Consider the following 24,301-nt stretch of genomic DNA (forward strand, 5'->3'; position numbering starts at 1 on the left):
ATTTTTGTTATAATGAACCAAATTTAAACAAGCCTTTATTATATGACACATCTGTCATATAACAAATTGACAACAGATGATGAATAAACCAAAAAGCAGGCAAGCAGACTTTTAGATAACTATACTTATGGCTAGTGCTAATTTACTTGATGATCAGCTAGAAATGTATTCTATTTGTCTGTTAATATCTTCTACCATATTTAAATGGAAATGCTCCATCAGCAACTGTTAGGAAATCATTTATGATTAGCAGCTTTATCAGACTTTCATGGAAGTACAGTAGGGATGATGTGCTAAAGATGAAAGTTTCACTTAACCATAAGTATGATTGTTTCAAAATACACGTTGAAAAGCAGGGTATAATTTTAATTTTTTCTTTCCTTTTTCTTTATGTCTAAACATTTCATTTTTTGAAAGATACATATTTATGATTTTCTATCAGATATTTGCTCTTTGCAATAATACGTAAAAGAAAATATAGGACATAAAGGGACATAAATTGAAGATATAAATTGATCGGGAAGAGACAAGAAGGAATGTCTGTATGTGGCAAGCACACTTGGATTGTAGGCAGTAAGCAACTGTTACTCTCTTTTGAATAAACAGGTGTTGGTCAATAATGGAAGTAAGGCATTATACCTGATGAACTAAGAATAACCTCTGTCTAGAAAAAAAAGAAGTGGTTTTTTTACAACTTTATGTATCTGTGGAAAGCAACACATAACTTAAACATCTTTCATCTGGAATTTATTCTCTGAAACACTCAATTTCCTTAGTTATTTTAGGCAGAAAAAGAAGAATATATGCTTACACATAACTCTCTAGCTTAACTAAACAATCTCTCCATAAAATAGTGCTTGTTCATCCCTGAGTAACATATATAAAATAGGCTTTTTTTACATAGGTTTTCCATTTATTCCCTCCAGGCCTGGGTGACAAAGAAATTATAAATCATAAATTTTTGCTAGGTGAAAATCCAAAAGCAATTATATATATTACATGGTTCAGGATGTCTTTATTCTCATCTTGTTCCTCTCTTTTTGTCCCAATACATAACCGTAGGGATAAAAGAATTATTGGAAAGAAAGTGGGTTGTGTTTGTCTTTTTTTAATTGCTACAGGAACTTGTATACATTCTTAGTTCTCAGCTTATAATATTTGAACTGAAATGACCTGAAACTGCACAGTTTTCAGTTAATAAAAATCAACTATCTGGTGACAATCTGAAAGTGTCTATAAATAGAGTAAAATACAAACAATTTCCATACTGTATTTTATAATAAGCATTAGTTTGATCACTGCCTAGAAGTTCTTCCACCAAGTCAAACACTGTATTGAACTAGATATATTTTGCATATCACAATGCCTTTGTCTCAGACAATTAGACTAGAAAGGCAAAGATTAGAAGAAAATATACATTATTGATTGTGTTTTATTCACAGATAAGAAATAAAAGATTGTTCACTAAAAGGAAATAAATTTCAAGATATATAAAATTTCTATAGTTGAGAGATGAGATGAACTGAAGGTAAAGTTCCTAAATTAGGACAGTTAGTTAAATGTAAGTCCTCTCAAGCTCATATTGAGGCAACTGTAATTTAATTCTTCAGTTAATCTTTTTACAACTTTCTCCTCAGTCACCAAAGCTGCTACCCATCTCTTATAGCTGTACTGTGCAAACTGTCATAACGGGAAATAGAAAAAATTTTCCTCAGTACTTTTTTTCTGGTCACCTATATTTGTCTACAATCAAAGGCCTTTTTGCATAAATAAATAGTGTTTATTCTCTGTTATCATTGGTTATATTTTTATCAAATAATCTCATTTGTTCATTTGTAGAGGAGAAGCTATATCGTGTGCCATTAGTAACCTAACAAATAAGAGAAATGGCATGGCTTATGACATGACTAATGCAAAAACTCTTATTTGTTTATTTATAATTACCAACTACGGTGAATAAAAATAGCAATATCAGGTACTACTTATTGTTAGATTCCAAAGAGACTAAAAGGCCATAACTTTCAAATTATTCATTGAAAATATATTGACTTGTTATCTGTTGGGTAATTCCTACCTTACAGTGAAATGTTGTTTTAGATGTGATATGTCAGCAACAAGTAATATAGCTTTACTGCAGAATTTTCTCTGGTATATCTGTAAGAGATTACATTGTTATGGCATAATATAAAACACAGGCATAAAATATACACTTATTTATAGTACCTGAAAGAAAGGGATTCATTTTCCTCCACAAACTGATTTCACCCTAAGTCCATACAGACAATTTTTGTTTTTTGACTGAGGAGAAACAAACACAATACAAATTACCCCCTGAAAGACTATTACTTCCAAAAGAGATATGGAAGCAGTTGTTAGAAAATTTCACTGCTATTGTTCTTATGCTGTCAGGAACGAATATAGCATGATCAAGCACAACTTTCAGCACTGTTTTGCGCTCTTAAAGACTAAAAAGTGTTTGGCCTGGGTGGTATCTGAACAGAAAATATTACAAGAATATGTAATTGCTCTTTGAGGTAGTAACAGTAATCCAGCAGTATAGAACAGAGTCTACACTGGTCATGCATTTATGAACCATAGGAAATACATATAAAAATAAATTCAGAGACTAATGCTCATTCAAAATCTACTGGGGTTCTGTTTAAATGTTGTTGGAGTCTTGACTTCTACTTTTCTGTCAAAATGTAGTTTGAATGACGATGTTTGAGTTGCTGAACAAATTGCACCAGAATTTTCTAAAATGATGACAACATGAATTTATTCTTAACCATATATTTTATTCTACTTTGTACCTGAAAAATTTTGTCCCATCTGTGATTTCTGCGATGCCAGAAGCTACCATTTATGGCAGTAGGACTTTGTCCTCTACCTGTTGAAATAGATGACTGAAGAATCAGGACAATAGTTTGCAAAAGCTTTGGGATCTTAGGGCTTAAAAATGCTCATATAAATGGAAGTCATTATTATTTACCCATGGTGAGCTGAGATTTAGGACCAGAGTTGCAGGGAAGCTTCTGTATGTATTACTTTTTCAAGATGTCTTAGTTGAAGTTCAGTAGGTTCAGGTAGTTATCATGGAGCCATAGACTAACAAAAGAGTTAGAACATATCTGAGAATGTCGTTAAACTTCACTTGCAGGAAGTGTCTTACAAAGTCTTTCTCAGAGATCAAAACAGGAAAAACACTTAGAAATACACAGTGTGAGCAAAGACTGATGTCCTCTAAGAAAGGAAAGGCAAGTTTCACCATCTGGTTAGGTTTCTTTGAAGACAAGACTACCACAGGACACAAAAATGGAATTCAATGGACATCACATGTTCAGATTTCCAGAAAGGATTTGACGTAAGTCCAGCTCATGTGTTGCTCTTTTTTACTGCAAAGTGGCTCAAAAGCACATGGGCTAGCTGCCTGTTAGCGGTGTCTTACTGTTCAAAGCGCAGTGGAGAATGGAGGAGGGACCAGCTGAGCCCTGGGGGCATCTGGGCATACTAACTGCTGTGAAATGTCAGGCATTGATGTTTCAAAGAGTAACATAAGTTGTATTTAACCCTGTCTCTGCTGATTTCTAGTTCGATGGCCAAATTTCCTTCTGGAGCACAGATTTTCTTCTGAAATTCTTATTTTGATCTGCAGGGTTTTTTTGTCTTACATGGGTTACATATTGTCAGCCATTGCCTTTAAGATCTACTATAAACATTGGGTTTGCCATTACAGAATTTACGTACAGAAGATGCTGCTTCACAGCAATGTTTAAAAGTTTGTGTACTTATATAATCAGAGTAAGAGGGGACCGATCCAAGATACAATGAAGTCAATGGAAAAGTTCCCATGGATTTTCATAGGCCACAAGACTGACATGAACTTCAAGTTACTATTCTCTTGCAGTAGGAATAAAGCTAAACATGGCCAGTTTTAGAGCTTAAAGACCCTATCTCTTCAAACACATTACATCTTTGTGTATATTTGTTCAATTAACTCCCAAGTTTTGTAGGTAACAGACCAGATGTGTTAATGACTTTCCTTGGGAAGGAATGCTTGCACTGATGCTTCAACTTGCTTTTCCTCCCACATGGCTTCAAAGAGGAACAAGCAATACTCAATCATCTCGCAGAAAATAGTCCACACATGCAAGTGATCCAGAGCCTGGTGCCTCCGCGTCTGCCAGTCTACTGAATATTAATTACTAGAGCAGGTTATGATGTGATCCATTACGGATTAAATAAAAGCATTGCATTATGTTGTGAGCACCTCTTCATGATACCTTTACAGTCCTGAATATAGGAGTCTGCATATGCAAAAAACTTTAGAGAAGGTAATCTTTGGAGATCCTTTTAATCACACCTTTTTATAAGTCATTAGAAGGTCTATGAACCTAAATCTTTTAGATTATTTAGCTTTTCCTGACAAAAATTCTATCAAATGCAACTATCAATTTAACACTTATCTGTGTTAAATTGAACTTTTACTGACATTGATATATATGGCAAAGATTGTATGGATTTGGGCCTTATTTCTGGACATAAAATTCTAATGAAGCAGTTCCTTGTCATCTTCTGTAAATGTACTGTTTAACTACAGTCATTATTATGAGATAATGAAATGAATAACTTTATAAAACCTTCTGTAAAAGATAATATAAAAATAATATTTAAAACCCAAAAAGGGTTAAAATCTTTTTTCAGGGCCTAAAAGATTTCTCAGAGCCTGGAAATCAATAATAATTTATATCAGTCAAATGATATCAGTCATATTTGACAGAATAAAAAGCCCTATGAACAATTTAGATGAAATATGCATTTTCTTTCTTTATATGCTCTCCTTTTCAGCAGTTACAGGTATTTTATTGCATTATACATTCTTATTTAGGTGCTCCTCAGAAATATTCAGGTCGTCACAAAAAATTTGTAAACCTCTTAGAATTCATGTTCCAAGACACCGAAATAGTTCTAAGAACTTTTGTGCCTTTTTCTTCACTGTTTGAAAAAAAAAAAAAAGAAAAAGAAAAGAAAAGAAAACAATTATATGAATAAATAATGAACACAGTTTACAGAATAAAATTTGTAATATCTTAAAGAGCTCAGTACATTCAGAGTTATCAGATTATCTCCATTGTGGTCCACAACTGTAGGTACAGAAGTGAGTCTTGATTCTAAGCATGAAACCAGTAGTTTTCTTAAAGTTAACATTTCTGCTTATATGACTCAAATTTACACTAATGTGATCTGTTTGCTCTGTAAGATCCATTCTTTTTATCATAATTTTGTGCAGTAGCCAATAGTGTAAGTAATGACTGTGTTTGCAAACACTGGAGACTAAATAGCACTTTTTTGTGTGTGTAATATTACCATAATTCTCATAATCTTATGAAAGTTTGGCATGGGAACACAGAAGAGAAAAAAACATCTTGATGCCTTTGCACTTTGTGAGCGCCATGCCTTTGGGACATTTTTGGCAACCTATAACACATCCTGGCTCAGAGCACCAATTTATGGAACTAGTGTTATCAATTAATAGTTTAGAGTTGTTATTTAAAAACAATCAGTGAAATGAATGGCACTGGAATCCCTGTGTTACTTAAGTTTACTGTTTTTCTAAGTTATCAATAATATTTCTTTCCAAGATTTATTGTAGTAAAGCACCTACATCCTCATGAAAATATTTTAATTAAAACATATAAAATGTGCAGTGTACAACTGTGCATTGCTCTTTGCATCTGGAATTCTGAACAAATTAAGTTAATATAAAACACAGTTCAGCACCAATTTTTCAAAGACACCTGGAAAAGCTAAACAGGCTTTAAAAAGTGCTTACAGGTTGTGTCTTCACAATAGTCACTACTACAAAATCTACTCAAGAAAGTGAGAAAATGTTTGAGTAGGTCACTGATTCTAGTTTCTTTTTAGCACAGCTGAACTACTTTCAGTCTCCATAATAACTAGCTCAAGTGAGACTTTATGGAATCATAAGAAAATATTTTCTTATGTAATTAAAAGTCCTTTTTCAAAATTGGATTCAGATTTTAATTTTCCTAAATATTCACAGAAATGCAGTTCCTTAAATATGAAATACAGTGGCATTAAAAAAAAATGAAAAAATAATGGAAAAAGGAAACACCTACATAGTTTTAGAGATTTTCATAGAAAACTATATTGAGAGTGTACAGATTTGTGACATTAATTGCTATAGCAATCAGAAGTAATATTAAAGGGTGATATATCTCACCAGAATTATTTTTAGTAACTTGATATCTGCCTTGGTCATATATATGGTGATAATTGTAGTCCTTTTGTTTAATTGCCTATTGAAAGTTTATTTTTTTTCCAAATGTTATTTAAATGTGTAAGCTCAGTGGATTTATCATATCTGAGCTAAATATAGATGAAGATAATTTGTGACTGAATAAGATTTTGCAAAAATCTGCATACTGAGGTAATTACCCTCCTCCTGATGAATTAAATGAATGTTTTTCCTTATGAATATACATATGTTATTATTGAGTCTCCATAAAAAACTACACTTGGTCATATGAATCCAGCTTTCCTTCTTCAGACTCCAGATACCGAATACTCTTGAAAAAGAAAATCAAAATCTTGCCATACATGTGGGTTGGGATTTTTTCATTTTTCATGACTTAAAATATTTCTAGGAAAATTTCTTCAAATACATTTCCAATGTTTCTTTTTGTGAATTTATTTGGTGAGATAGTCGAAGCTCAGAAATCAATTTCTATCCACAAGGTAATTGTGTATTGGAAACACAATTATTGGAAATATTGAAAAAAAATAAAAAAGATTCAATAGATATTTTAAAGTACTTGACATTTGGAAGAACATTCTTTGCTAAATCCAAGCTTCTGCTCATTACAGAATTTACACCAAAAAACTAGTACCTTTTAATCTAATTCTCTGCATATATTGTGACCATTAAATTCTATCAACTAGAAATATATTGTAGGTTTTAAATGAGTGAAATGGGAAAAAAAAGACCGGTAAATAATAATATTGTCAAGAGAGAAAACATAGTAATTATTATGATCTTACACTCTTTTACCACTTCAGCTGTCCTGATTCCAGCTTGAAAATCTTAAATTCTGCTGTCTGTGGTTTTAACTATTTTATCTAATACACACAACTTTTACCAGTTACACAAAGATAAGGAAACAAGACCATGAATCTTCCTTCTTCTCTACTGATAGTATAACAACATAGCTGTACATGTAAGTAAGCAACCACTTCATACTATAATGCAATGCAGTGCTTTTCTCACCTGGCTTAATAGTGCTTTTCCCACTTGCCATTGCATGTTTCTCTCTTAACAGCTTTTTCAATAAGTCTCTCACTGCTCTGCTCCTCATTTTGTATCAAGCTGTGCCATATAGGAAATGTATTGCATTATCTTAGGATAGCACCGTATTTTCACTCTTATTTTAACTCCAATATCATAACTGACAGTAGCAGTGTCTCTATTTACAGCTTCATAGCACTCTTAGACTTGGAGAGGTTTGTTACCTCTTTTTCAGAGGTTTCTATTTAGCAGACAATTATCAGTAGCTCACCCAAATGGAAACACTTCAGAATTCAACTGCAATTGCTCAAATGGCAAAGTAGTCCTGGTGTACTTCCAATAACAGATTGTGAGGATCAGACACATCTTTGTTACTGTTTAAGAGAATAACATTCAGGATCCTCAGCAGTGAACAGCAATCAGATAACTTTAAGGTAATGTCAGAACAGAGAATTACAAACAATGAAATGATGAGGCCCAGATCCTCAAAGATATTTAGATGAATAATTGCCATTGAGATCTATCACAGACTAATTCATAAATCTTCAGCACAGTTTATCCTTTCTGTTTATCAGTTACCTAACAGTAAAATAAAGAGAGTGAATGAAATGTTTGTGAATCATAGGAAGATAAAATACCACCTAAACATAAGATATGAAATGGAGGAACTTTTGTTTATCCTAACAAAATATACTAGAGGGGTGCTCCCTAATAAATTTCCTTAAGTCTGAAGTGCTCCAAGTAGAGTATCTGTGACCTTTTATATCTTTCAACAAGATTTTTTTAACCACATAAGTAATCTGTAAACACATGTAGTGTCTTGTATTTGGTGTGTCAAATGATGAATTTTTGTCTGTGGACTTCTGCATGCTGAGACAAATCTTTAACTCAAGTCGATGCCATTAACCTGGTGAGTGTGCACTACAGCATAATGAGACCACCTTGGCCCAGGGACATGGTAGAACCCTGTGAGTTGCCTTCTTATTAGAAAACTCAGATCTAAGGAAAACAATACACAAAGGTAATATATATAAAAGCAGAAAAGCCTTGCTATTTGAAGGTGATTTTTAGAGTTCTGTTGAATATATTGGGAACTTGGATAATAAACTGAGAGCGGAAAACTTCCCATAGTTCTTAACTGGAGAAAGTTAATGTTAATTGAGATTAGTCCCACTGTAGAAATCAATTCCTTTAATCTGCTCTTTAAATTATATTATAAGGACTCTCCTGTAAAATGCACCATCCCAAGTATCTTTAAAAGCTCATATAAATAAAAAAAACCCCAAAACTAAGATAAATAGAAGATGATTCTTTGAAAAAAAAAAATCTTCATATCGTAATGAGTTTATTGACTTTAATTTTCATATACCTCCTTTAAAAAGAAACAAAAATCTTTAAAGAAAGAGAATAAATGTTCAAAGTTTCATTAATATAGTCAGCCTTTGCTGAATATTAATTTAATGAGGTACATGACATTAGATTTTTCTTTATGTATGATTTGAGTTAAAAACCACCAAAGCAACTGCTTCCTGAGAGAGGAGTCAAAGGAAGATGTTATTCTGATGTCAGTCGCTGTGCACTGAGAGGGCTTCTGCAATGCTTTGTGATGGAAAGGCCACACTGCACTATTCCCTACCCATCCTTAGTTCTCAGGACTGAAACAGTGTAATTTTGACTAGAAAGGTGATTAACAATGAAAATTTTTCTTAAAGCCTGTTACAAAATTATTCAAAACCATTCAGTGCTTTTTTATTTACTTAGAATAAGAATGAGCAAGACATTTATAACAAGCTGACTGTGCATTTGTAGCCTCAGCTGCATTGTGTGTCAGCCTCTTTTTGTGCAACAGTCTGCAGTGAAGGGCATTTTCAATGCTCTGGGGAAGTTCTACACCAGGAAACCAAGAGGGTAATTCAACCGGACATGCCAATTAGCATCTTCTCTCAGAACATGTTTACTGTCATTGTCTCTGCTGCTAAAGGCCAACATCAGTGAAATGACCACAGAGCCCTCCTGAACACTAAAGCTGAGCCGTCTTGCAGCTACTTGTCAATGCCACTGGAATCCCTGATTTCTGGTATTGGCTCTTCCGTCAGGTCCCCCTGACATGGCCAGAGCAGACATCACCATATATGCAGACGAAAATTAGTTGTTCAAACATTAGTAACCAATCAGTACTAGCTAAGATAAAAGATTGTTTGGATTACTTTCCAAATGCTACTGGAAAATCATATAATAGACTCATCTAGGAGAATCTCAAAAGATAAAGCAAGTCTAGAATACTCCACCTTTCAAATATTGGTTACAATATTTGCTGTATTTTCTCATTCTGATGTCATTGTCACCTGTCACCTCCTTTTTTTTCTCTATTTCCTTTTCTTATTTAAAGTGCCTTTGAAATAATTGCATTTATAAATTCTCTTTGACAGATGAAGAGATGAAGGACAGGAAAAAGAGCTGACATTATCCTTCTTACAGAAGTCAAAATGACATTTTTTGCTTCAAATATTCATTGTATTTCCTTAGGCTGTGTTATAAATGCACCTGCATTAGCAGCTACATGTCATCAGAGATCATGAACAATTTGTTCTACAATAAAACTGGAAAAGTACAATCACTGTTAAATAACACCTGTGGAAATCAAGGCGACACTGGTAATTTTGGAAGAAGGCCTTTTTGTTATCAATGCATTTTAGATAATGGAATGTAACTGGGAATACATGTATAAACAGCTCCTAAATCAGCCAAGAATTTTTGATATCATAAATGGAGAGACCAGAACTTGAATAGTACAGAACTGAAGGCATAGTGAATAATAAACTCTTCCTGTGTTTCCTCCTGTCAAAGAAGAGGAAAAGGAATAACTACTGAGGAGTCTGAATAACAGTCTAGTATATTGGACCATGTATTAAAAAAATTATTTAAAATTATTAAATTAATCAAAATATTCACAACATAAAAGCATTCTTAGTCTGCAACTAGTAGATTAGATAGTGTTCTAAAATAACATAGTATTCAAAGCTGACAGATTCAGTTATGTTAGTAACTAATGAATTAGATTTCTCGCATTCTTTTATATATGCAACCATATAAAACTGATAAGCCAATTTAGTTATGCCAAGCTAAATGAAGAAAAAATAATCATATTTTCCAGGGAAAAAAAGGATGTTTAATTCCTCTGTTTAACCACAAACTGCTGATAAAGAGAAGGTAGGCTAGAGATGGCCACCTGACCTTGAAACATCCACTGGTTCTATTACAGCAGAATGCTTTCTCTTTAAAAATTGTAAGAGGAGAATAATAATATTCAGATTCCAGATCTTTTGATCCTTGGAATGTATTCAATGCACTTTTAAGATAAACCTTTAGGGCTTCAACAAATCAGATTCTTTAGGACAGTCCATGTAAAATCAAAGTGTGTGTGTGGGCACATGCATGTGTGTATCTGTGTGACTTTGTCTTCCTTTTATAAAAAAACCTGGAGGCCTTTTTAAAACTTAGGGTATTTTGAAGCAAGATGAAAAGAAAAGAAAAAGGTAATAGTTCCTATCTGTAGGGATTATGTCTGTAAAGTCATATAGACTTTCAAAATTCAAGGTTATAAAAAATTTTCAGAAATAGAAAGTACAGCTCTTATTAAGGTATACTTATTTATACCATGCAGTATCTTACTGCAAAGAGAAGTGTAGGCACATTAAGCTTGAGGAATATGTAAATTTTTGTGTAAATTAGTCTTCAGAGGATACAAAGCACTTGTTTTATGAGGTAAACATTGCTAACAAAAATCCATTTAAAGGAATAAATTTATAAAAGATTTTTAGAAAGAATGTGAAGAACGCATAATTCCTTCCAATCCAAGGGTGTGATTTGGGGGCTGGGGCTCCCAAATCCTAATCCACACCTAATTTCTCAATGAGATTTATGTAAAAACCTTTAAAAATGCGTTTGTAAAACATTATTGAAATAATATCAGAAACCTGGAAACAGAGTTCCAGATATGAGCTAACATTAATTTTAAAAGAGTATTCCACTCATTCTAATCTTTGTGTTGTCATGTATTATACACAATACCAACTCCTTTCAGATAAATCAGTACCTCAAGTAGATGACAGTTATGTAAGCATATAGAAATGAGGGTCTATATGTGTTAGCCATAAGAAATTCCTTACTCTCTTTCACGGTTCCAGAGGTAATGTTTTAATAGAACTAACAGTTGTGAAACATTTACAAACACTTTGCACCGAAAGTCAGCATGATTCACTTTCAGGAACTTACAAGTGGCTCCTGGTCTAGGAATTCACAGGTCCAGACATGCCTTTCTATATCTACGCTCAGAGCCCTGAAGAACTCAGCTGAGGAGGAACAAGGATCAGAATAGCACTCAGCCATGGCTCAGGTCAGAATATGCCATTAATTTTTTCCTGCTATCTTTTTGACACTCACAGATGTTTGTTTCCATCTCCTTTATGCTGCCCAAAATTCAATGGCTATGAAAAAGGCGGAATGGTCTGATTTTGTTTCCAAATAACAGCCTAGGTTTCTTAAGATACCTATACAGGTAGAAGTAAGCTATATATTTTATGTTCACTAATGTGTAAACCATTCCAGAGGACAAACACTGTCTTCTGGTGATGTTTTTACTCTATTACTCTTTTAAATTAGAAGTGCACTGTAAAATATCACATTCGGTATTTTTTGCTAAACAGGAAGAACTGGAAACATGTAAAGATAAGCATAAGCTTTCAGATACTCAGTGATTTATTGCAGCCAGACCCACTTTTAATAGATCTAACAATCACTATTTAATGAAAAATATCCTAGTACTAGAAAGTATTTTTTTTTAGAGCTGCGAAGTATTATTCAGTCTATAGAATGATTATCAGCATCCAGCCACTACTATGCCTCCAATCTCTTCTTTTATAAATATTTTTCTTTACTATCACACACCATTTCAGGACCTGAGTTTCAGCATCAAACATTTTTTCGTGGAACGCGTCCCAGAGTCCATCGTCTCCCTCCCTTCTCATCTCTTAAATATTCAGTCTTTAGCTTCTGCTGCAAATTGATTTCTCTCATGTCTATATGATCCATGGACCATGCTAAATTCTTCTCAGGCTTTAAAGTTGGATTTAAGGGCACAGAATTAAAGTCAAGTGCAGGCTAAGAAAAATGAATAAATAAATCAGAAATTTTAAATCACCAATGAGCCAGTGTGAAATGCTTTTGTCTTTTCAAACATTTTTACACGAAAATCTTTATAATATATAAACATACTCTTACCTTCTGTTTTTGTAACTTGACCTTTTACAAATATAAGAGGCTAAAAACAGAAATAGAGCCAAAGATTTGTTTTCTTATTGTCAGTCTTGATGTCAATGACAAATCTCAGAAGATCCTGGGAAATTACATTTTTCTTTTTATTCTTTAAAGAAAAAAAATCTTTTTGATTTGAAAGTCTTGGTATGGAAGCATAAATGGACTTACGAAAAATGTAAAATTATATACATTCAACCCATAAACCATATGGAATAAAAGACAGTGAGGTGTAATATGATTAAAGTAAAAGATATTTATGTTCTCAAGTTTCCTAACAAATTTCAATTTCATACCTCAGTAAATATGAGTAAGAAAACACTTGCAATATTTTTTTTCTAGATTAAATACAGAGATGTCTCTGAATGGAGTGAAAACTTCAAAGAGAAGCACTTAAGGCAGATTTCTATCACAAAAGAATACTCAAAAAACCCCATATCCCATTCAACACACCAAACTGATTCTGACATCAGTCATTCTGCCAGATATGATGTAGTAAGATATTTGGTTATTTTGCTTTTACATCTACTGAGTGGAAACAATAAAAAATTGCCATCATTAGGCTATTAATGGAGAAAAGTTGTGTCAAATAACACTAGAAAACAAATAAGGGAATACTTGACTTTTAATATAGGCATTTATGTACCATTTTGTCACGTATTTCTATTCTCTATATATGAATTGTCATAGGACAAAAGACTAACAGATTTTGGAAGATTTTTTAAAATCATACATGGAGATATTAAATTGTGCTCATGTGCTGGTTTTTTGGTTTTTTTTTTTTTTTTTTTTTTGACCGTGGTTCCTTCATCAGAAGACCATAAAAAGTGAAATTTCAAGTAAATGCAATACTCAGCACCGGAAGGAGTGCTCAGGATTTTTTCAAAATCAGGTTCAGTAAGTTTACAGAAATGAAAGTGAAATAAATTGAAAACATTCTATTCCCAGTCTTCAGCTATTAGGAATTTATACAGCTCCAGAAAAGTCAGTGAACTTGGATTATCTATTTTAAAATATATGAAAAATAAATAATGTAATTTCTATAGTTGTAATAATGTCAGCAAGAAGTTTTGACTTCCAGAGCTAAAAGCTAAGAATACAATCCAGCTTGGAACACAGCATACAGTTTACCATTAATATGATAGTGTAGCTTTTGGAATTCCAAATTTATACTAATATATTACCCAAAAATATATTGCAATTGGAAACACTGTAAGAGAAAAAAATCTTTAGTAATTTGGAAGAACAGGGAAATGTCTGTTTCAGAGCAGTTTTAATCAAAGCACCTTGTAACGTCATCTGACCTATTTTCTATTTTCTGTATGATGTATTTTACTGCATTATGATTACAACTGGTGAATAGAATTCAAAGCAGTCTCAAATGGAGGCTGCATTTGAAATTGGAGTAAAGAATGTAGATCAACACTGGAGATGTGTTCCTGTTTTCATAATGCGTTTGACCGGAGCTTTCAATCAAAATGTAAAAACATTGCAGGAAATTTTAAATACTATTATAAATCTCAAATATGAATTTTCACCCTCCGTTAAATGACAGTTTCCTAACCCATCTCATCCCCTTTCACATCCTTTTTCACCTTCATATGTTTGCTGCTAATTAACTGTCATCTTTCTACCACGTTCCACAACATTCAGTCAATGTCAGCAACTAACCTTATGCTCTGTTGCTGCTTATAGATTAATTTACTGAGCCATCTGTCTGTTTTCTTTACCCTAAGTATTTCCACACTGTGTGATATTTTAATAAGCTAAAGCAATTCAATCTAAAATATTGTTTTAATCTATGAAAGATGCAATGATTTGTCTGGAAACTGTAGCTGGCTTCATGAAAACATGATCAATGGTATCATGATGATGATCTCTCACTCCAGACAGATTGCACTAATCAACTTTTTATTATCCTTATTTATATTTTTATTTTCATTTTCTTTATTATTTTTTTTCTTTTTTTCCTTCTTTTTTTTTTCAGTCATGTCCTGTCTTTCTCTCTCTGTTTCCACATAGCCTGACGTATTATAGGAGAATTCTAATCATACTATACTAAAGAATAATCAAGTTGTCCTGAAAAATAAAAAAAAAAACAAACGAGAATAAAACCCACAAAATGTAATTTAGGCATGGACAGCTAGAGAAAACACAAGTCTTGTCAGTCTCTGCTGGATGAGATTGTACAGCAGTCATTTAACAAAGCTTTGTAAAAGGAAGTATTCAGCTACATAATCTTAAAGAGCCTGAATTCCAGACAGACACTGTACATAAGTTGACGATGTGTGCAATGTAACAATGTGACTGAATAGTCATAGCTGCTCCCAGGAAGGCATGTATCTGGCTAAATACTAAAATTCTTTTTAAAACTTAACAGCTCAAAAAAAACCCCAAACCCTCAAAAAACTGCCAAAATTGTGACACAACGGGATCTCAGAGGCACACAGTTATATGAAATTGCCTGTGGAACCAGGAAACTAGGAAACTTATTCTACATTTTCTTAATCCCTTTTTTCAATTGCAATTCACTCTCCTTCCTGTTATGCTGTACACTTTGTGGCACAAAAAAGCTGTGTTGCAAATAAAGAAATAAAAAAAGTATCTGGGCTGAAAATAAGTATTTAGAAGTAAGTCTACCACTCAAAAATAATCCCCTTGAGACTTTTTTTCACTGGGATGACCTCTCTAACACTACATTGGACACATCCATTTATTATGGACTATGGTAAATTTGAGAATACCTTTCAGAAATACAATGGAAGAAAACAAATGCCTACATTAACATTAATTTCTGCTAAATGAGAAAAGCAATGAGAGCAGTAGACTAGATACACAAAAGAACTTCAATCTCCAATGTGAAAGAATATAAGAATAAATTATATACACCACTGTCAGGATGTCATAGGTAGAGCTTGTTCTGCCTTGATGCGGAATGAGTGGATATGTACTAGACAATCTTTAAGATTACTTCAGGACTATATTCTATGATAGCATCAATGATCAGAATATTTAACCTTGAGACTCCACATTTTATAATGGCACAAGATACAAAATAAAATACAAAAATAAAAATTAGCAACTGCTTGAAGATCTTGTAGTAACATTTGCACGGTTTCAATATTCTCTTTGCATGGTTATATTCCAGTTATTACCTAGGATAGCATCGAGGTACTAAATAAATCTGCAATGTTTTTTGAGTTATACTAGTTTTCAATTGTTGCAGTCATGATCTTGCAGCCACATGGAGTACAGATACAAGACAGAAAAAAATCTACCAGAAGAAAGGGGTTGTGTTTTGGTTTGTTTCTTTAGTCTCATCCCTACAGTTAGATCGAAAAAAAGCTTCCAAGTTCACGGCACTTCACTCAGGTTTGACAAGAATGAGAAAAAACAAGACACTACCGTTCTTAGCTTAACTTGCCTGTGTCAGATAATGAGAGAGGAAGGATTGAAGAACAACACCAGAAAAGAGAAGTGTGTTATTGAGGAGATAAGTGTTACATTGTTAACTCACTTGGAAAAGAGAGAAAAGAGGTTCCTGAACTTGTATAACAGAGATGAATAAGAGAGAGAATTGTATTGGAATACAAAAACTGATGTTAATTCTATGGAATTCAAGATTTCTAGCTTCCAGATCTATAAAAGCTTCATTTCCTAAGTTCATTTTTGGAAGTATTTTAAAAAGGTTCCCTTGAGAATCAGGACTGGAGGAGTCAGAGATAGAATAGTTCTGTAGAAAATGCTCCCCCTGTGGTGGTTAGAACTGATTGCCTGCATGATTCACTTTGGTGTACAGAGTTATTTCACCTCTAACATCAGAAAGAAGTTGAGCCTATAAAACCAGTAAGATTTTACCGGAAACATACTTTTTATAGAAATTGCTACTTTAAATTTCTTTATTCTGCCATCTTACTGTTGTATTGACAGAATAATAAAATTGTGGAGGAGAACACAAATCTTTTAAAATATGACAAATTAAATAGAATTAAATGACAAATTAAATTAAATATTTTAGGTTCTTTTATTTTTATGTTGTTTATTTAGAATTGAACCATGAAATTATAAGTTTGGGGGAACACTAGGGCATCTTTTCCTTGTGTCTTCATTTCAAATGCATAAAGCTACAAATTCTAAAGACTACAGGAAAGATAGGATTGACTCTTCTGACGTTGATCCATTCCCCAGCTTCAAATCAAGTCTGAAATGCCCTCTCAGTAATTCCTGCCCATTAAGAGAATCTAATCTTTCATTCAGCAAAATCTATTCAAGACAGTTCAATGGGTTTCCTTTGTAGAGTTTCAAATGCAGTATTACAGTGGGAGCATTAGGATCATTGAGTTAAATTCTGAATCTATTTTTCCCCTTGCTTATATTTTTTCTTTCCAATCTTTGTTGTAAATGTAATGGATGCAAACCAAATTCAACACTGTAAGCAAAAAAAAAGTATCTTTGCGGCAATCCTTTTGAAAGGAGTTGTGCTATGAATTTTGGCCTTTTTTGTTCATTTCCAGGAAAATGTGTATGTATCTTGTTAACATTTAAGATGCTCAGTCTGACTTTCCTTAAAAGAGTTTCAGTGACAGAAATCATGTTTCAAATGGCTTGACCCCCACATAATTACATTTCATCTTGAAAGTGTAATTATGGGAGCTTAATGAGAACAAAGCTTAAATTAATTGCATTTTTGTTATTCTTGGTGTCCTTTATTAGGGTCTTAGTTTTATTTTTAATAACATAAAGTGGGTGATTCATTAGCAAGCTTTTCTGTTTGTCACGTACCTTATTTTTTCAGTGCTTCCTTCAGAACTTGCGCATTATGTCTTTTTTTGAATGAGATAAAGTATATGCAAAATCAGCCATTGCCAAAGATTTACTTATTTCACCTTCCCATCTTCTGGGTGTGGAAAAAGTACTCATCAGTCCTTTCTGATGAGAGAACATAGTCAGTGGTTCATCTGAATTCATTCAGCTCATATGCCTCGTCTTAAGCTAAAGCAAATAGAGAGTGTGGCCCTTTGTGATTTCACAAGGCCGAGTTGTAAGGGAAGTGGTTTCCACAACCACATCAAATGCTTCTGAAACAAAGGCATATTTCAGTTGTCCCAGTGTTTATTTTGATTTGAAAAAAAAAGCATAGACATAAAATCCCAATCCATTTGGCTTAAACTTTCACTACTGTAAATTACTATAAGCAAAAATCAAAATTTATTAATTTTTCTATTCCCTAGTGCCAGATGTTGATACTCTTCAGTATCTGAATTTCCTATAAACATTTCCGTGTTAACAAAACCCGAGTTTCAATTGCATACACATACATTTCTGTTATCTTTTAAAATCCTTAAGTTAACCAAAATATATAATTAATTCAGTCTGAAAATCAAAATCCTTCTTGACTGTAATATTTCAGTGCTTTCAATGATTTTTTCTATATCTATTTGGTTTAGAATTAAAAAAAAAATAAATATTTCCATATCCCAAGAATGAGAGAAAGAAATAAAATAACAAATGGAACTAGAGATAAAACTGCAATAATTAAGCTGTTGAATGGGTTAATAGTACTATAGACTATTTGAATTCTCTTGAACATTTAAACTGAAAATTAACTGTAATCAGAAATCTTGAAAATAGCTGAAGACACATTTAGATTTATTTTGTATTAAAAAATACATCGCCAATTAAAAACTATGATGAAAAAGTTGTTATATATATACATAAAACATCCTTAAAACATCACTCTTTGTCATCTGGGTTTCTGTAGCCAGTTAGTAATTGGTGTTTCCTGGAAAAATACTAAATTCTATGAATTTCTGCAATTTAAGTCCTACTTGTATTTTTAATTGCCATTTTCAATGCCATTTTCAATGCCATTTTAAATCATTGTGGAAATTATAGAGAGAATAGAAGATAACTTCTATTTTTTTAGATCCTTCTGTACTTAAACATTGAAGATACTTTGAAGTACCCATATTTCCTATCATTTATGGTGGTTTTTTTAAACAAACATGCCTTTGAGTAAAGGTAATAGACACCAGAGCATTGAACATAATGTGAATTCTCGGAGGAGAACCTACATAGTTTTTCAAATTCATGACTGTAGTGGGGCTAGGACAGGGGGCTAGGACTAGGGAATTAGATTTTGAGGATCTCAAACCATGACAATGACACACATAAAATTTTGCACTTTTCTAGGTGTTTTGCTGAAAGGAATCTATTCATAAACTTTCTTTGTTAAGTTGCTACCTTTACTCGGATTGAAGAACTGAGAATTGCGTGTGCGTTTTTATCGTAGGTCTCTTCTTATAAAGACATATGGTTGAGTCCAATAACTGGAAAAGGTCTATTATAAAAATAGAATTCTTTTGTATAGCTAGAGATTCTTTCATCAAGACTTATATTTAACATACATATACCATAAGTCTCAGAGGTCAAACTCAGGGGAAATAGAAAGAATGACAGAAGACTGATATGAAGCAGAAGAATGAAGTTCCATCTGATCTTGATGAAAAGCTAACAAAAATCAGGTTGGAATAATGTGTCAGGCAGAGACATTAGCCAAGCAGAATCTTCCTGCTAATTAGGAAATATGGTGTCATAATCAGTCATCCTGCAACACACTGATTGTGGACCAAGTTTTCAGATTTTTTCTACCACTGCATAATTACCTGATTAATGTATAAATGGGTAACTTACTAGATATGTGAGAAATTGTAATTGAAAACTGACAGAGTGGATGTCATTAGTAATATTAAGCAAATACGACATACTTCCTATAATTGGCATAAAATATACCTTTTTTATGACTAAAGGATATATAACTCTGGTGTACTTGACCATCACTTCTATAGTGAAACTGATTTGATTTGATGAATTTTGATTTTGTTTTCATCATATTAAAATCAGTAAACTATTTTCAAGGACGTCAGTATTTGGATACAAGTCAAGACAGTAGAAGAAAGAACTAGATCATGTAAATAATGGCTCTCTCTTTGTGTGCAAACAATAAAATGGTCATCAGAAATTACTAGATTAATACATTTTGTAGATGGGAAAAAGTGCTTAGTGACATCTGCTAAGAATAGAGCTGTGCTCTATACTTATTTCTTTTAGGGTTGTTCAACTTAGGAAATTTGCTTGAAGCCCAAAAGTTATCCTATTTTTATATAAACACTATAAATGAAAATGTCCTGTGTTCTAACACTAAGAAAAAATCCATACTTTGATTTTTCCTCACTCAGTGTGTGTTAGCAGAAATATAATTTCACGACTTGGTACCTCAGTTTCCTGTGAGTAGAGAAAGACAATGATTACCTCAAATGGTTGTTTAGAGGCCTAATTATATGCTCTTTGTATCATTCAGAAATCGTCAGAGGAAAACAATTAGAGTGTTCATATGAAAAATAACACTAATTAATTTGTTATTGAAAAATTACATGATTATCTGACATATTACAAATATAATTGCACCCACTACTATTTTTAAGGATTCCTTTCAATTTACATGGAATTTCACACTTGAGAAAGAAAAGTGTTCTCCTAACTGAATCATCAGTTCTATGAGTAATTTGGCAAAATGACTTTGTTCACAATACATCACTAGGCTTCATTTTCCTGTGTGCACTTTCATCCACTAAAGGGACAGCCTTGTCTCTAAACTGGAGAGACATGGATCTGATGGGTGCACCACTTGGTGAATAAGGAATTGGCTGGACGGTGACACTCAAAGAGTTGGATTTAATGCCCAAGTGGATATCAAATACGAGTGGCATTTCTCTGGGTTCGGTATTGGGATCAGCACTGTTTAACATCTTTGTCGGGGACATGACAGTGGGACTATGCCCTGCAGGATTTGGCTGATGTAGTTGCCAAGCCACTCTCCATGAAAACGTCCTGGCACTGGAAAAAGGAAACATCGTATCCATCTTTATAAAGGGTAGAAAGGAGGACCTTGGGAACTACCGACCTCTCAGCCTCACCTCTGTGCCTGGGAAGATCATGGAACAGACCCTCTTAGAAGCTTGACTAAGGTACATTCAGGACAGGGAGGTGATTTGGGACAGCCAGCATGGCTTCACCAAGGGCAAGTCCTTCCTGACCAACCTAGCGGCCTTCTGTGATGGAGTTATTACATCAGTGGACAAGGGAAGGGCTATAGGCGCCATTTATCTGGAATTCTGTAAAGCTTTTGACATGGTCTCACACAAAATCCTTCTCTCTAAATTGGAGACATTTGATAAATGGACCGTTAGATGGATAAGACAGTGCTTGGATAGTAACATCCAGAGGGTAGAGGTCAATGGCTCAGAGTTCTGACGGAAATTAGTGACAAGTGATGTCCCTCAGGGGTATATATTAGGATCAGTGCTATTTAACATCTTCATTAATGACATAGATGATGGGATCAAGTGCACCCTCAGCAAATTTGAAGATGGCATCAAGCTGAGTGATGTGGTTAACACACCTGAAGGATGGGATCCCATCCAGAGTGACCTCAACAAATTTGAGAAGTGGGGGCATGGGAATCTCATGAGGTTTAATAAGACCTCAATAAGACCTGCAAAGTGCTGCACTGGGGTTGGGGCAACCGCCATCATTAATGTTGGCTGGGGATGAACAGATCAAGAGCAGCCCTGCTGAGAAGGACTTGGGTTTTTTGGTGGATTAGAGGTTGGACATGACCTGCCAATGTGCACTTGCAGCCCAGAAAGCCAAACACATCCTGGTCTGCATCAAAAGCAGAGGGATGTGATTCTGCTCCTCTATCTATTCTGATCTGGTGAGAGCCCACCTGGAGTTCTCTGTCCAGGTCTGTGGTCCCCAGCACAGGAAGGACATTGATGTACTGGAGCAAATTCAGAGGAGGGCCACCGAGATGATGAGAGGGATGGAACACCTCTCCCATAAGGAAGGCTGAGGCAGTTGGGTTTGACAGTTGGGTTTGTTCAGCCTGGAGAAGAGAAGGCTTCGGGGTGATCTAATTGTGGCCTTCCAGTACCTGAAGAGAGCCTACAAGAAAGATGGAGAGGGACTTTTTAGAAGAGCATGTAGTGACAGGACAAGGGGGAATGGATTCAAACTGGGAGTATGTTTAGATTAGTTATTAGGAAAAAAATTCTTTACTGTGAGGGTGGTGAGGCACTGGATCAGGTTGTCCGGAGAAGTTGTGGCCCCTGGACCCCTGGAAATCTTCAAGACTGGGATGGATGGAGCTCTGAGCAACCTGGTCTAGTGAAAGGTATCCCTGTTCATGCACAGGATTGGAAGTAGGTGATCTTTAAGGTCCCTTCCAACACAAACCACTTCATGATTCTATGATTCTATGAATCCTGCAATTCATTTGTAGAAATAAACTAAACCTGAAAAGTGACATCACATCTCAGTGTCTTTTGATAGATCATAGAAACGTATTCCCTTCCTTCCTGCAACTGACTTTCGACTTTCATTACATCTTTTTTTTAATTTCCACCCAGGGGTTCAGAAAATGTTTTATATTTAACAAATGTTTTTTCTAGCGAAGAAACTATGTTACCTCCTTCAGCTAAAGTGGTATTTATGATCTGCTCAATACTACAAGACTTTTTATTTTATAAAGTTCTTCTGAAAATCATCCTAATATAAGATATGGAGAGCATTTTGCATGACTGTGTATCAGCTGTGGTAGACATATTCAGGAAATACTCATCTGAGCTGCATAGGTAGTTTAGAAGTTCCACTCCTCCTTACCCCCAACCAAGATTAAGGGTACAGGTCAACAAAGTATTCCCAAAATAATGAAAAAAGTGGGTTTTTTCCCATCATAGGTCACTATATAAAGGAAGTAAATGCTGTAATTATGCAGATGCTTTGCCATTTCTATCACCTGATGGCACATAGCAAAATAGCAGCATTAAGGCATTGTGAAAGGCAGGTCTATGAGTTAAATAGCAGGAGCAAAATTTGGTGTCTGTATTATTTTCTTAAGTACCTGTGAACTGTTATGAATATATGCTGATTTTTTAAAAAATATTAATGTCTCAGATCATGGTATAACATTTGAGATTTAGTGAGGATATTTCATATGGTTTTAGTCTAAAGCACTGCTAAAGATGACAGTGGTACTAAAACAAAGCAAGGTGGGGTGAGGCAGAATTTTACCTTTGAAGATTTTGTGATAGCAGCAACACTTCTGTAAGAATCTTCTTGATGTATAAGGTTAGATCTCAAATGCCAACTTCTACAGATGTTTAATTAATTCCATTTTTATTTGTGGTCTCGTGTAGAACCCCAACCAAACCTATATTCATTAATTTCAGGTAGGAATCAGATATAGTTTTAGCGAGGACAGCTATTTCTTTACAGCAAAAAAAGTTGAAGAAATTCAGGTTCATATCTATAATTCTGGTTGTTACTGAAACCATTATTAAGCACCATTACTGACTGCTATATTAATTGTGGGAATTTGTTCAGGCTTACTGTAAAATTTATGAGGTACGAAATCTAAAATGAAAGAAAGTCTGCTGGAAAAAATGATGACTAATTCAACATATTCAAATTTTTATCAGGTTGCAGACTGGGCTAATGAGGATTGGTTGCCCTTGAAGGACATGAAAAATGCTCTTCCCTTTCTAATAAAACACATCACTTCTTTAGTACTTCAGGAAGTGGCTCTGGCCCACTGATTTTCTTCATGTTGCCCAGGTAGGATTATGCAGTACCAGTCTCCTTGTATAATAGTGAAGACAGAAGTATTCTACTTGAGCAACCAAATAAATATAATTCTGTTGTTAAGCATCCTTCTACCTATGTAATTAATTTACATAATATCTGAGTATTATAGAAATATCTTTGGAGGCATATGCCTTAAAAGAACCTATGAGAGGGCTAGATGGGGCTAAAAAGGAGTTGTTAAATATCAGCTAGAGGTAGATCACTGCTCTAAAGTATCCAAATACAAATATTTCAATGTAAATAAAAAATTAACATTAGTGATTCACATATGCTTCATAACTTTTTAGCTCATTATAGGATGCCACATTGATCTACTGCCTCTGAAATTATTTCAATTTTAACTACTACCTTTGCATTTAAGCTATAGCATTTCTTCAAATTACTTTGCTAACCACATCTGGTATCTCATAAATTCAGAAGACAGGTAAAATGGAGAAGTTTTACGAAGCATAAGCTCAAGTGTCTTTGATAATGAAATTATTTCCTTCTAAGTTCTTGCTTATACAGCTGCCTGAGAAAAGTGTGGCAAAAAAAATTTGAAACAACCAAGCAGCAATACAGCAGTTCTAGCAGCTCCAGTTAGATGAATACTTTACTGAATCGTACTTTTGTGTGTCATATGGGCTAATTTAATATGTAGTGTTGTATTTATGCCTTTTTTTCCAGCAATTTTTACTAGAAATTTTAAATTGATTCAAGTATGTATATATAAGGAAAGTGAGTTACTACGGTGTGGAAGTCTTGATATGAGTGATGAAGTTTCTGGGTTTCATTCTACTTTTTCCCATGTTAATCAATGACCACCTGAGCTGCACTGAGTTGGCCTATGAGTTGGCTTTACCACCTGTGACCTCTTAGTCACATTCATTAGCCCTGTTCTTCAGTGAATGTGACTGAGGAATTCTCTTCCATCAGTGTGTTCACTACTTTGAAATATAGTTTGACACACACACATCTTATTTTAAAACACTGAAGCAC

At 34.0% G+C, this 24,301-nt stretch overlaps 1 long non-coding RNA gene across 1 annotated transcript in view; it reads left to right on the plus strand.

Annotated features, from left to right (window-relative positions):
- Positions 1 to 24,301, plus strand: part of LOC135416781 (uncharacterized) — a 54,267-nt gene that overhangs the window by 20,007 nt on the left and 9,959 nt on the right. Inside the window, exon 2 of the long non-coding RNA XR_010431718.1 lies at positions 7,161 to 7,235. This is a non-coding gene — a long non-coding RNA (uncharacterized LOC135416781). The remainder of the gene's footprint in view (positions 1 to 7,160; positions 7,236 to 24,301) is intronic.

This window comes from Pseudopipra pipra, chromosome 6 (genome assembly GCF_036250125.1).
Source record: "Pseudopipra pipra isolate bDixPip1 chromosome 6, bDixPip1.hap1, whole genome shotgun sequence".
NCBI lineage: Eukaryota > Metazoa > Chordata > Aves > Passeriformes > Pipridae > Pseudopipra > Pseudopipra pipra.